Source organism: Hypomesus nipponensis, chromosome 12, assembly GCF_054491055.1.
Source record: "Hypomesus nipponensis isolate SF chromosome 12, ASM5449105v1, whole genome shotgun sequence".
Classification (NCBI taxonomy): domain Eukaryota; kingdom Metazoa; phylum Chordata; class Actinopteri; order Osmeriformes; family Osmeridae; genus Hypomesus; species Hypomesus nipponensis.
Genome location: NC_140372.1, coordinates 16142501 through 16152500, shown reverse-complemented (window position 1 = coordinate 16152500; position 10000 = coordinate 16142501). Strand labels below are relative to the sequence as shown.

At 47.1% G+C, this 10000-nt stretch overlaps 22 non-coding genes and 12 pseudogenes across 22 annotated transcripts in view; all 34 read left to right on the top strand.

The window, feature by feature from the left end:
* LOC146262281 (5S ribosomal RNA) overlaps window positions 1–53 on the top strand; it is a 119-nt gene extending 66 nt beyond the window's left edge. The window contains exon 1 of the ribosomal RNA XR_014729387.1: window positions 1–53. This exon is cut by the window's left edge and continues 66 nt beyond it. This is a non-coding gene — a ribosomal RNA (5S ribosomal RNA).
* A 186-nt stretch (window positions 54–239) lies between these two features.
* Window positions 240–358, top strand: LOC146262280 (5S ribosomal RNA). The gene has a single exon (XR_014729284.1). It is a non-coding gene; the product is annotated as a 5S ribosomal RNA (ribosomal RNA).
* A 174-nt stretch (window positions 359–532) lies between these two features.
* On the top strand, window positions 533–651 carry LOC146262279 (5S ribosomal RNA). Its single transcript, XR_014727501.1, has one exon. It is a non-coding gene; the product is annotated as a 5S ribosomal RNA (ribosomal RNA).
* A 184-nt stretch (window positions 652–835) lies between these two features.
* Window positions 836–954, top strand: LOC146262278 (5S ribosomal RNA). The gene has a single exon (XR_014729283.1). It is a non-coding gene; the product is annotated as a 5S ribosomal RNA (ribosomal RNA).
* Window positions 955–1132: 178 nt separating this feature from the next.
* LOC146262277 (5S ribosomal RNA) lies at window positions 1133–1251 on the top strand. Its single transcript, XR_014727500.1, has one exon. It is a non-coding gene; the product is annotated as a 5S ribosomal RNA (ribosomal RNA).
* Window positions 1252–1437: 186 nt separating this feature from the next.
* On the top strand, window positions 1438–1556 carry LOC146262276 (5S ribosomal RNA). Its single transcript, XR_014729015.1, has one exon. It is a non-coding gene; the product is annotated as a 5S ribosomal RNA (ribosomal RNA).
* Window positions 1557–1726: 170 nt separating this feature from the next.
* On the top strand, window positions 1727–1846 carry LOC146262275 (5S ribosomal RNA; annotated as a pseudogene).
* A 208-nt stretch (window positions 1847–2054) lies between these two features.
* Window positions 2055–2173, top strand: LOC146262274 (5S ribosomal RNA). Its single transcript, XR_014729386.1, has one exon. It is a non-coding gene; the product is annotated as a 5S ribosomal RNA (ribosomal RNA).
* Window positions 2174–2347: 174 nt separating this feature from the next.
* LOC146262273 (5S ribosomal RNA) lies at window positions 2348–2466 on the top strand (annotated as a pseudogene).
* Window positions 2467–2640: 174 nt separating this feature from the next.
* Window positions 2641–2759, top strand: LOC146262272 (5S ribosomal RNA). The gene has a single exon (XR_014729385.1). It is a non-coding gene; the product is annotated as a 5S ribosomal RNA (ribosomal RNA).
* Window positions 2760–2962: 203 nt separating this feature from the next.
* On the top strand, window positions 2963–3080 carry LOC146262271 (5S ribosomal RNA; annotated as a pseudogene).
* Window positions 3081–3254: 174 nt separating this feature from the next.
* Window positions 3255–3373, top strand: LOC146262270 (5S ribosomal RNA). The gene has a single exon (XR_014729383.1). It is a non-coding gene; the product is annotated as a 5S ribosomal RNA (ribosomal RNA).
* Window positions 3374–3568: 195 nt separating this feature from the next.
* LOC146262269 (5S ribosomal RNA) lies at window positions 3569–3686 on the top strand (annotated as a pseudogene).
* A 174-nt stretch (window positions 3687–3860) lies between these two features.
* On the top strand, window positions 3861–3978 carry LOC146262268 (5S ribosomal RNA; annotated as a pseudogene).
* Window positions 3979–4152: 174 nt separating this feature from the next.
* Window positions 4153–4271, top strand: LOC146262267 (5S ribosomal RNA). The gene has a single exon (XR_014729382.1). It is a non-coding gene; the product is annotated as a 5S ribosomal RNA (ribosomal RNA).
* A 197-nt stretch (window positions 4272–4468) lies between these two features.
* LOC146262266 (5S ribosomal RNA) lies at window positions 4469–4586 on the top strand (annotated as a pseudogene).
* A 174-nt stretch (window positions 4587–4760) lies between these two features.
* Window positions 4761–4878, top strand: LOC146262265 (5S ribosomal RNA; annotated as a pseudogene).
* Window positions 4879–5052: 174 nt separating this feature from the next.
* Window positions 5053–5171, top strand: LOC146262264 (5S ribosomal RNA). Its single transcript, XR_014729381.1, has one exon. It is a non-coding gene; the product is annotated as a 5S ribosomal RNA (ribosomal RNA).
* A 188-nt stretch (window positions 5172–5359) lies between these two features.
* Window positions 5360–5477, top strand: LOC146262263 (5S ribosomal RNA; annotated as a pseudogene).
* Window positions 5478–5651: 174 nt separating this feature from the next.
* LOC146262262 (5S ribosomal RNA) lies at window positions 5652–5770 on the top strand. Its single transcript, XR_014729380.1, has one exon. It is a non-coding gene; the product is annotated as a 5S ribosomal RNA (ribosomal RNA).
* A 172-nt stretch (window positions 5771–5942) lies between these two features.
* LOC146262261 (5S ribosomal RNA) lies at window positions 5943–6061 on the top strand. Its single transcript, XR_014729379.1, has one exon. It is a non-coding gene; the product is annotated as a 5S ribosomal RNA (ribosomal RNA).
* A 186-nt stretch (window positions 6062–6247) lies between these two features.
* Window positions 6248–6366, top strand: LOC146262260 (5S ribosomal RNA). The gene has a single exon (XR_014729282.1). It is a non-coding gene; the product is annotated as a 5S ribosomal RNA (ribosomal RNA).
* A 178-nt stretch (window positions 6367–6544) lies between these two features.
* Window positions 6545–6663, top strand: LOC146262259 (5S ribosomal RNA). The gene has a single exon (XR_014727499.1). It is a non-coding gene; the product is annotated as a 5S ribosomal RNA (ribosomal RNA).
* A 188-nt stretch (window positions 6664–6851) lies between these two features.
* Window positions 6852–6970, top strand: LOC146262258 (5S ribosomal RNA). The gene has a single exon (XR_014729281.1). It is a non-coding gene; the product is annotated as a 5S ribosomal RNA (ribosomal RNA).
* Window positions 6971–7148: 178 nt separating this feature from the next.
* On the top strand, window positions 7149–7267 carry LOC146262257 (5S ribosomal RNA). The gene has a single exon (XR_014727529.1). It is a non-coding gene; the product is annotated as a 5S ribosomal RNA (ribosomal RNA).
* Window positions 7268–7449: 182 nt separating this feature from the next.
* On the top strand, window positions 7450–7568 carry LOC146262256 (5S ribosomal RNA). Its single transcript, XR_014729014.1, has one exon. It is a non-coding gene; the product is annotated as a 5S ribosomal RNA (ribosomal RNA).
* A 172-nt stretch (window positions 7569–7740) lies between these two features.
* On the top strand, window positions 7741–7859 carry LOC146262255 (5S ribosomal RNA). Its single transcript, XR_014729378.1, has one exon. It is a non-coding gene; the product is annotated as a 5S ribosomal RNA (ribosomal RNA).
* Window positions 7860–8033: 174 nt separating this feature from the next.
* Window positions 8034–8152, top strand: LOC146262254 (5S ribosomal RNA; annotated as a pseudogene).
* Window positions 8153–8354: 202 nt separating this feature from the next.
* On the top strand, window positions 8355–8473 carry LOC146262253 (5S ribosomal RNA). The gene has a single exon (XR_014729377.1). It is a non-coding gene; the product is annotated as a 5S ribosomal RNA (ribosomal RNA).
* A 174-nt stretch (window positions 8474–8647) lies between these two features.
* Window positions 8648–8766, top strand: LOC146262252 (5S ribosomal RNA; annotated as a pseudogene).
* Window positions 8767–8940: 174 nt separating this feature from the next.
* LOC146262251 (5S ribosomal RNA) lies at window positions 8941–9059 on the top strand. Its single transcript, XR_014729376.1, has one exon. It is a non-coding gene; the product is annotated as a 5S ribosomal RNA (ribosomal RNA).
* Window positions 9060–9262: 203 nt separating this feature from the next.
* LOC146262250 (5S ribosomal RNA) lies at window positions 9263–9380 on the top strand (annotated as a pseudogene).
* A 174-nt stretch (window positions 9381–9554) lies between these two features.
* Window positions 9555–9673, top strand: LOC146262249 (5S ribosomal RNA). Its single transcript, XR_014729375.1, has one exon. It is a non-coding gene; the product is annotated as a 5S ribosomal RNA (ribosomal RNA).
* Window positions 9674–9864: 191 nt separating this feature from the next.
* Window positions 9865–9982, top strand: LOC146262248 (5S ribosomal RNA; annotated as a pseudogene).
* The last annotated feature ends 18 nt before the right edge of the window (window positions 9983–10000 follow it).

Here is a 10000-nt window from a genome sequence, read left to right as displayed (position 1 = left end):
CCTGGTTAGTACTTGGATGGGAGACCGCCTGGGAATACCAGGTGCTGTATGCTCTTTTGCTCATTCACTTAGAAACTGAAATCTTGCAATATGCACAAGTAGTCCTTCATGAAAGGGGCTGGAAGCTGTTTTCATTTTGACACGAGAGAGAGAGAGAGAGAGAGAGAGAGAGAGACTACCTTGCATTGTCAATTGCTAAATCTGTATATGGATAAGTAGCCTATGGTTGTCAACTTATTTCGTACGGCCATACCAGCCTGGCAACGCCCGATCTCGTCTGATCCCGGAAGCTAAGCAGGGTCGGGCCTGGTTAGTACTTGGATGGGAGACCGCCTGGGAATACCAGGTGCTGTATGCTCTTTTGCTCATTCACTTAGAAACTGACATCTTGCAATATGCACAAGTAGTCCTTCATGAAAGGGGCTGGAAGCTGTTTTCATTTTGACACGAGAGAGAGAGAGAGAGAGACTACCTTGCATTGTCAATTGCTAAATCTGTATATGGATAAGTAGCCTATGGTTGTCAACTTATTTCGTACGGCCATACCAGCCTGGGAACGCCCGATCTCGTCTGATCTCGGAAGCTAAGCAGGGTCGGGCCTGGTTAGTACTTGGATGGGAGACCGCCTGGGAATACCAGGTGCTGTATGCTCTTTTGCTCATTCACTTAGAAACTGACATCTTGCAATATGCACAAGTAGTCCTTCATGAAAGGGTCTGGAAGCTGTTTTCATTTTGACACGAGAGAGAGAGAGAGAGAGAGAGAGAGAGACTACCTTGCATTGTCAATTGCTAAATCTGTATATGGATAAGTAGCCTATGGTTGTCAACTTATTTCGTACGGCCATACCAGCCTGGCAACGCCCGATCTCGTCTGATCCCGGAAGCTAAGCAGGGTCGGGCCTGGTTAGTACTTGGATGGGAGACCGCCTGGGAATACCAGGTGCTGTATGCTCTTTTGCTCATTCACTTAGAAACTGACATCTTGCAATATGCACAAGTAGTCCTTCATGAAAGGGGCTGGAAGCTGTTTTCATTTTGACACGAGAGAGAGAGAGAGAGAGAGAGACTACCTTGCATTGTCAATTGCTAAATCTGTATATGGATAAGTAGCCTATGGTTGTCAACTTATTTCGTACGGCCATACCAGCCTGGGAACGCCCGATCTCGTCTGATCTCGGAAGCTAAGCAGGGTCGGGCCTGGTTAGTACTTGGATGGGAGACCGCCTGGGAATACCAGGTGCTGTATGCTCTTTTGCTCATTCACTTAGAAACTGACATCTTGCAATATGCACAAGTAGTCCTTCATGAAAGGGTCTGGAAGCTGTTTTCATTTTGACACGAGAGAGAGAGAGAGAGAGAGAGAGAGAGAGACTACCTTGCATTGTCAATTGCTAAATCTGTATATGGATAAGTAGCCTATGGTTGTCAACTTATTTCGTACGGCCATACCAGCCTGGCAACGCCCGATCTCGTCTGATCTCGGAAGCTAAGCAGGGTCGGGCCTGGTTAGTACTTGGATGGGAGACCGCCTCGGAATACCAGGTGCTGTATGCTCTTTTGCTCATTCACTTAGAAACTGAAATCTTGCAATATGCACAAGTAGTCCTTCATGAAAGGGGCTGGAAGCTGTTTTCATTTTGACACGAGAGAGAGAGAGAGAGACCACCTTGCATTGTCAATTGCTAAATCTGTATATGGATAAGTAGCCTATGGTTGTCAACTTATTTGGTACGCCATACCAGCCTGGCAACGCCCGATCTCGTCTGATCTCGGAAGCTAAGCAGGGTCGGGCCTGGTTAGTACTTGGATGGGAGACCGCCTGGGAATACCAGGTGCTGTCTGCTCTTTTGCTCATTCACTTAGAAACTGAAATCTTGCAATATGCACAAGTAGTCCTTCATGAAAGGGGCTGGAAGCTGTTTTCATTTTGACACGAGAGAGAGAGAGAGAGAGAGAGAGAGAGAGAGAGAGAGAGAGAGAGAGAGAGACTACCTTGCATTGTCGATTGCTAAATCTGTATATGGATAAGTAGCCTATGGTTGTCAACTTATTTCGTACGGCCATACCAGCCTGGCAACGCCCGATCTCGTCTGATCTCGGAAGCTAAGCAGGGTCGGGCCTGGTTAGTACTTGGATGGGAGACCGCCTGGGAATACCAGGTGCTGTATGCTCTTTTGCTCATTCACTTAGAAACTGACATCTTGCAATATGCACAAGTAGTCCTTCATGAAAGGGGCTGGAAGCTGTTTTCATTTTGACACGAGAGAGAGAGAGAGAGAGACTACCTTGCATTGTCAATTGCTAAATCTGTATATGGATAAGTAGCCTTTGGTTGTCAACTTATTTGGTACGGCCATACCAGCCTGGCAACGCCCGATCTCGTCTGATCTCGGAAGCTAAGCAGGGTCGGGCCTGGTTAGTACTTGGATGGGAGACCGCCTGGGAATACCAGGTGCTGTCTGCTCTTTTGCTCATTCACTTAGAAACTGAAATCTTGCAATATGCACAAGTAGTCCTTCATGAAAGGGGCTGGAAGCTGTTTTCATTTTGACACGAGAGAGAGAGAGAGAGAGACTACCTTGCATTGTCAATTGCTAAATCTGTATATGGATAAGTAGCCTATGGTTGTCAACTTATTTCGTACGGCCATACCAGCCTGGCAACGCCCGATCTCGTCTGATCTCGGAAGCTAAGCAGGGTCGGGCCTGGTTAGTACTTGGATGGGAGACCGCCTGGGAATACCAGGTGCTGTATGCTCTTTTGCTCATTCACTTAGAAACTGACATCTTGCAATATGCACAAGTAGTCCTTCATGAAAGGGGCTGGAAGCTGTTTTCATTTTGACACGAGAGAGAGAGAGAGAGAGAGAGAGAGAGAGAGAGAGAGAGAGAGAGACTACCTTTGCATTGTCAATTGCTAAATCTGTATATGGATAAGTAGCCTATGGTTGTCAACTTATTTGGTACGCCATACCAGCCTGGCAACGCCCGATCTCGTCTGATCTCGGAAGCTAAGCAGGGTCGGGCCTGGTTAGTACTTGGATGGGAGACCGCCTGGGAATACCAGGTGCTGTATGCTCTTTTGCTCATTCACTTAGAAACTGACATCTTGCAATATGCACAAGTAGTCCTTCATGAAAGGGGCTGGAAGCTGTTTTCATTTTGACACGAGAGAGAGAGAGAGAGAGACTACCTTGCATTGTCAATTGCTAAATCTGTATATGGATAAGTAGCCTATGGTTGTCAACTTATTTCGTACGGCCATACCAGCCTGGCAACGCCCGATCTCGTCTGATCTCGGAAGCTAAGCAGGGTCGGGCCTGGTTAGTACTTGGATGGGAGACCGCCTGGGAATACCAGGTGCTGTATGCTCTTTTGCTCATTCACTTAGAAACTGACATCTTGCAATATGCACAAGTAGTCCTTCATGAAAGGGGCTGGAAGCTGTTTTCATTTTGACACGAGAGAGAGAGAGAGAGAGAGAGAGAGAGAGAGAGAGAGACTACCTTTGCATTGTCAATTGCTAAATCTGTATATGGATAAGTAGCCTATGGTTGTCAACTTATTTGGTACGCCATACCAGCCTGGCAACGCCCGATCTCGTCTGATCTCGGAAGCTAAGCAGGGTCGGGCCTGGTTAGTACTTGGATGGGAGACCGCCTGGGAATACCAGGTGCTGTATGCTCTTTTGCTCATTCACTTAGAAACTGACATCTTGCAATATGCACAAGTAGTCCTTCATGAAAGGGGCTGGAAGCTGTTTTCATTTTGACACGAGAGAGAGAGAGAGAGAGACTACCTTGCATTGTCAATTGCTAAATCTGTATATGGATAAGTAGCCTATGGTTGTCAACTTATTTGGTACGCCATACCAGCCTGGCAACGCCCGATCTCGTCTGATCTCGGAAGCTAAGCAGGGTCGGGCCTGGTTAGTACTTGGATGGGAGACCGCCTGGGAATACCAGGTGCTGTATGCTCTTTTGCTCATTCACTTAGAAACTGACATCTTGCAATATGCACAAGTAGTCCTTCATGAAAGGGGCTGGAAGCTGTTTTCATTTTGACACGAGAGAGAGAGAGAGAGAGACTACCTTGCATTGTCAATTGCTAAATCTGTATATGGATAAGTAGCCTATGGTTGTCAACTTATTTCGTACGGCCATACCAGCCTGGCAACGCCCGATCTCGTCTGATCTCGGAAGCTAAGCAGGGTCGGGCCTGGTTAGTACTTGGATGGGAGACCGCCTGGGAATACCAGGTGCTGTATGCTCTTTTGCTCATTCACTTAGAAACTGACATCTTGCAATATGCACAAGTAGTCCTTCATGAAAGGGGCTGGAAGCTGTTTTCATTTTGACACGAGAGAGAGAGAGAGAGAGAGAGAGAGAGAGAGAGAGAGAGACTACCTTTGCATTGTCAATTGCTAAATCTGTATATGGATAAGTAGCCTATGGTTGTCAACTTATTTGGTACGCCATACCAGCCTGGCAACGCCCGATCTCGTCTGATCTCGGAAGCTAAGCAGGGTCGGGCCTGGTTAGTACTTGGATGGGAGACCGCCTGGGAATACCAGGTGCTGTATGCTCTTTTGCTCATTCACTTAGAAACTGACATCTTGCAATATGCACAAGTAGTCCTTCATGAAAGGGGCTGGAAGCTGTTTTCATTTTGACACGAGAGAGAGAGAGAGAGAGACTACCTTGCATTGTCAATTGCTAAATCTGTATATGGATAAGTAGCCTATGGTTGTCAACTTATTTGGTACGCCATACCAGCCTGGCAACGCCCGATCTCGTCTGATCTCGGAAGCTAAGCAGGGTCGGGCCTGGTTAGTACTTGGATGGGAGACCGCCTGGGAATACCAGGTGCTGTATGCTCTTTTGCTCATTCACTTAGAAACTGACATCTTGCAATATGCACAAGTAGTCCTTCATGAAAGGGGCTGGAAGCTGTTTTCATTTTGACACGAGAGAGAGAGAGAGAGAGACTACCTTGCATTGTCAATTGCTAAATCTGTATATGGATAAGTAGCCTATGGTTGTCAACTTATTTCGTACGGCCATACCAGCCTGGCAACGCCCGATCTCGTCTGATCTCGGAAGCTAAGCAGGGTCGGGCCTGGTTAGTACTTGGATGGGAGACCGCCTGGGAATACCAGGTGCTGTATGCTCTTTTGCTCATTCACTTAGAAACTGACATCTTGCAATATGCACAAGTAGTCCTTCATGAAAGGGGCTGGAAGCTGTTTTCATTTTGACACGAGAGAGAGAGAGAGAGAGAGAGAGAGAGAGAGACTACCTTGCATTGTCAATTGCTAAATCTGTATATGGATAAGTAGCCTATGGTTGTCAACTTATTTGGTACGCCATACCAGCCTGGCAACGCCCGATCTCGTCTGATCTCGGAAGCTAAGCAGGGTCGGGCCTGGTTAGTACTTGGATGGGAGACCGCCTGGGAATACCAGGTGCTGTATGCTCTTTTGCTCATTCACTTAGAAACTGACATCTTGCAATATGCACAAGTAGTCCTTCATGAAAGGGGCTGGAAGCTGTTTTCATTTTGACACGAGAGAGAGAGAGAGAGAGACTACCTTGCATTGTCAATTGCTAAATCTGTATATGGATAAGTAGCCTATGGTTGTCAACTTATTTCGTACGGCCATACCAGCCTGGCAACGCCCGATCTCGTCTGATCTCGGAAGCTAAGCAGGGTCGGGCCTGGTTAGTACTTGGATGGGAGACCGCCTGGGAATACCAGGTGCTGTATGCTCTTTTGCTCATTCACTTAGAAACTGACATCTTGCAATATGCACAAGTAGTCCTTCATGAAAGGGGCTGGACGCTGTTTTCATTTTGACACGAGAGAGAGAGAGAGAGACCACCTTGCATTGTCAATTGCTAAATCTGTATATGGATAAGTAGCCTATGGTTGTCAACTTATTTCGTACGGCCATACCAGCCTGGCAACGCCCGATCTCGTCTGATCTCGGAAGCTAAGCAGGGTCGGGCCTGGTTAGTACTTGGATGGGAGACCGCCTGGGAATACCAGGTGCTGTATGCTCTTTTGCTCATTCACTTAGAAACTGAAATCTTGCAATTTGCACAAGTAGTCCTTCATGAAAGGGGCTGGAAGCTGTTTTCATTTTGACACGAGAGAGAGAGAGAGAGAGAGAGAGAGAGAGACTACCTTGCATTGTCAATTGCTAAATCTGTATATGGATAAGTAGCCTATGGTTGTCAACTTATTTCGTACGGCCATACCAGCCTGGCAACGCCCGATCTCGTCTGATCCCGGAAGCTAAGCAGGGTCGGGCCTGGTTAGTACTTGGATGGGAGACCGCCTGGGAATACCAGGTGCTGTATGCTCTTTTGCTCATTCACTTAGAAACTGACATCTTGCAATATGCACAAGTAGTCCTTCATGAAAGGGGCTGGAAGCTGTTTTCATTTTGACACGAGAGAGAGAGAGAGAGAGAGAGACTACCTTGCATTGTCAATTGCTAAATCTGTATATGGATAAGTAGCCTATGGTTGTCAACTTATTTCGTACGGCCATACCAGCCTGGGAACGCCCGATCTCGTCTGATCTCGGAAGCTAAGCAGGGTCGGGCCTGGTTAGTACTTGGATGGGAGACCGCCTGGGAATACCAGGTGCTGTATGCTCTTTTGCTCATTCACTTAGAAACTGACATCTTGCAATATGCACAAGTAGTCCTTCATGAAAGGGTCTGGAAGCTGTTTTCATTTTGACACGAGAGAGAGAGAGAGAGAGAGAGAGAGAGAGAGACTACCTTGCATTGTCAATTGCTAAATCTGTATATGGATAAGTAGCCTATGGTTGTCAACTTATTTCGTACGGCCATACCAGCCTGGCAACGCCCGATCTCGTCTGATCCCGGAAGCTAAGCAGGGTCGGGCCTGGTTAGTACTTGGATGGGAGACCGCCTGGGAATACCAGGTGCTGTATGCTCTTTTGCTCATTCACTTAGAAACTGACATCTTGCAATATGCACAAGTAGTCCTTCATGAAAGGGGCTGGAAGCTGTTTTCATTTTGACACGAGAGAGAGAGAGAGAGAGAGAGACTACCTTGCATTGTCAATTGCTAAATCTGTATATGGATAAGTAGCCTATGGTTGTCAACTTATTTCGTACGGCCATACCAGCCTGGGAACGCCCGATCTCGTCTGATCTCGGAAGCTAAGCAGGGTCGGGCCTGGTTAGTACTTGGATGGGAGACCGCTTGGGAATACCAGGTGCTGTATGCTCTTTTGCTCATTCACTTAGAAACTGACATCTTGCAATATGCACAAGTAGTCCTTCATGAAAGGGTCTGGAAGCTGTTTTCATTTTGACACGAGAGAGAGAGAGAGAGAGAGAGAGAGACTACCTTGCATTGTCAATTGCTAAATCTGTATATGGATAAGTAGCCTATGGTTGTCAACTTATTTCGTACGGCCATACCAGCCTGGCAACGCCCGATCTCGTCTGATCTCGGAAGCTAAGCAGGGTCGGGCCTGGTTAGTACTTGGATGGGAGACCGCCTCGGAATACCAGGTGCTGTATGCTCTTTTGCTCATTCACTTAGAAACTGAAATCTTGCAATATGCACAAGTAGTCCTTCATGAAAGGGGCTGGAAGCTGTTTTCATTTTGACACGAGAGAGAGAGAGAGAGACCACCTTGCATTGTCAATTGCTAAATCTGTATATGGATAAGTAGCCTATGGTTGTCAACTTATTTCGTACGGCCATACCAGCCTGGCAACGCCCGATCTCGTCTGATCTCGGAAGCTAAGCAGGGTCGGGCCTGGTTAGTACTTGGATGGGAGACCGCCTGGGAATACCAGGTGCTGTATGCTCTTTTGCTCATTCACTTAGAAACTGACATCTTGCAATATGCACAAGTAGTCCTTCATGAAAGGGGCTGGAAGCTGTTTTCATTTTGACACGAGAGAGAGAGAGAGAGAGACTACCTTGCATTGTCAATTGCTAAATCTGTATATGGATAAGTAGCCTTTGGTTGTCAACTTATTTGGTACGGCCATACCAGCCTGGCAACGCCCGATCTCGTCTGATCTCGGAAGCTAAGCAGGGTCGGGCCTGGTTAGTACTTGGATGGGAGACCGCCTGGGAATACCAGGTGCTGTCTGCTCTTTTGCTCATTCACTTAGAAACTGAAATCTTGCAATATGCACAAGTAGTCCTTCATGAAAGGGGCTGGAAGCTGTTTTCATTTTGACACGAGAGAGAGAGAGAGAGAGAGAGAGAGAGAGAGAGAGAGAGAGAGAGACTACCTTGCATTGTCGATTGCTAAATCTGTATATGGATAAGTAGCCTATGGTTGTCAACTTATTTCGTACGGCCATACCAGCCTGGCAACGCCCGATCTCGTCTGATCTCGGAAGCTAAGCAGGGTCGGGCCTGGTTAGTACTTGGATGGGAGACCGCCTGGGAATACCAGGTGCTGTATGCTCTTTTGCTCATTCACTTAGAAACTGACATCTTGCAATATGCACAAGTAGTCCTTCATGAAAGGGGCTGGAAGCTGTTTTCATTTTGACACGAGAGAGAGAGAGAGAGAGACTACCTTGCATTGTCAATTGCTAAATCTGTATATGGATAAGTAGCCTTTGGTTGTCAACTTATTTGGTACGGCCATACCAGCCTGGCAACGCCCGATCTCGTCTGATCTCGGAAGCTAAGCAGGGTCGGGCCTGGTTAGTACTTGGATGGGAGACCGCCTGGGAATACCAGGTGCTGTCTGCTCTTTTGCTCATTCACTTAGAAACTGAAATCTTGCAATATGCACAAGTAGTCCTTCATGAAAGGGGCTGGAAGCTGTTTTCATTTTGACACGAGAGAGAGAGAGAGAGAGACTACCTTGCATTGTCAATTGCTAAATCTGTATATGGATAAGTAGCCTATGGTTGTCAACTTATTTCGTACGGCCATACCAGCCTGGCAACGCCCGATCTCGTCTGATCTCGGAAGCTAAGCAGGGTCGGGCCTGGTTAGTACTTGGATGGGAGACCGCCTGGGAATACCAGGTGCTGTATGCTCTTTTGCTCATTCACTTAGAAACTGACATCTTGCAATATGCACAAGTAGTCCTTCATGAAAGGGGCTGGAAGCTGTTTTCATTTTGACACGAGAGAGAGAGAGAGAGAGAGAGAGAGAGAGAGAGAGAGAGAGAGAGACTACCTTTGCATTGTCAATTGCTAAATCTGTATATGGATAAGTAGCCTATGGTTGTCAACTTATTTGGTACGCCATACCAGCCTGGCAACGCCCGATCTCGTCTGATCTCGGAAGCTAAGCAGGGTCGGGCCTGGTTAGTACTTGGATGGGAGACCGCCTGGGAATACCAGGTGCTGTATGCTCTTTTGCTCATTCACTTAGAAACTGACATCTTGCAATATGCACAAGTAGTCCTTCATGAAAGGGGCTGGAAGCTGTTTTCATTTTGACACGAGAGAGAGAGAGAGAGAGACTACCTTGCATTGTCAATTGCTAAATCTGTATATGGATAAGTAGCCTATGGTTGTCAACTTATTTCGTACGGCCATACCAGCCTGGCAACGCCCGATCTCGTCTGATCTCGGAAGCTAAGCAGGGTCGGGCCTGGTTAGTACTTGGATGGGAGACCGCCTGGGAATACCAGGTGCTGTATGCTCTTTTGCTCATTCACTTAGAAACTGACATCTTGCAATATGCACAAGTAGTCCTTCATGAAAGGGGCTGGAAGCTGTTTTCATTTTGACACGAGAAAGAGAGAGAGAGAGAGAGAGAGAGAGAGAGACTACCTTTGCATTGTCAATTGCTAAATCTGTATATGGATAAGTAGCCTATGGTTGTCAACTTATTTGGTACGCCATACCAGCCTGGCAACGCCCGATCTCGTCTGATCTCGGAAGCTAAGCAGGGTCGGGCCTGGTTAGTACTTGGATGGGAGACCGCCTGGGAATACCAGGTGCTGTATGCTCTTTTGCTCATTCACTTA